This window comes from Triticum aestivum, chromosome 6D (assembly GCF_018294505.1).
Source record: "Triticum aestivum cultivar Chinese Spring chromosome 6D, IWGSC CS RefSeq v2.1, whole genome shotgun sequence".
Lineage (NCBI taxonomy): Eukaryota > Viridiplantae > Streptophyta > Magnoliopsida > Poales > Poaceae > Triticum > Triticum aestivum.
This window is the reverse complement of record NC_057811.1, coordinates 20,122,520-20,123,051: the sequence shown is the minus strand read 5'-3', so window position 1 is coordinate 20,123,051 and position 532 is coordinate 20,122,520.

Genomic DNA, 532 nt, shown 5'->3' with positions numbered 1-532 from the left:
GCCCGCATAGCATGTGCAAAAGAGTAGAGAGGGTCACGGCGAAAACTGGACGCACCTCGTGTACAAACTGGACAATCTCTTTCGGAGTATCAGGGTTTCGGACGAGAACTCATCTGTTACACGGGCACTTCAATGTTTTTTAAACTTATTTGAACTCCAGCCTATTTCTGCGTTCAGTATGCATCTTTCAAAGCGACGTCATGAACTTCCAACACGTTCTGACATCATTTGCTGTTTTCAGTCATTTACCGATTTGTTTAGGGAGCTAAATGACGGTGAAATTGAAAATCACTACAAAATGAACTCTGAAAATGTTGGAACTTGACATGGTATCATCATTTCGCCCGCATAGCATGTGCAAAAGAGTAGAGAGGGTCACGGCGAAAACTGGACGCACCTCGTGTACAAACTGGACAATCTCTTTCGGCGTATCAGGGTTTCGGACGAGAACTCATCTGTTGCACGGGAACTTCAATGTTTTTTAAACTTATTTGAACTCCAGCCTATTTTTGCATTCAGTATGCATCTTTCA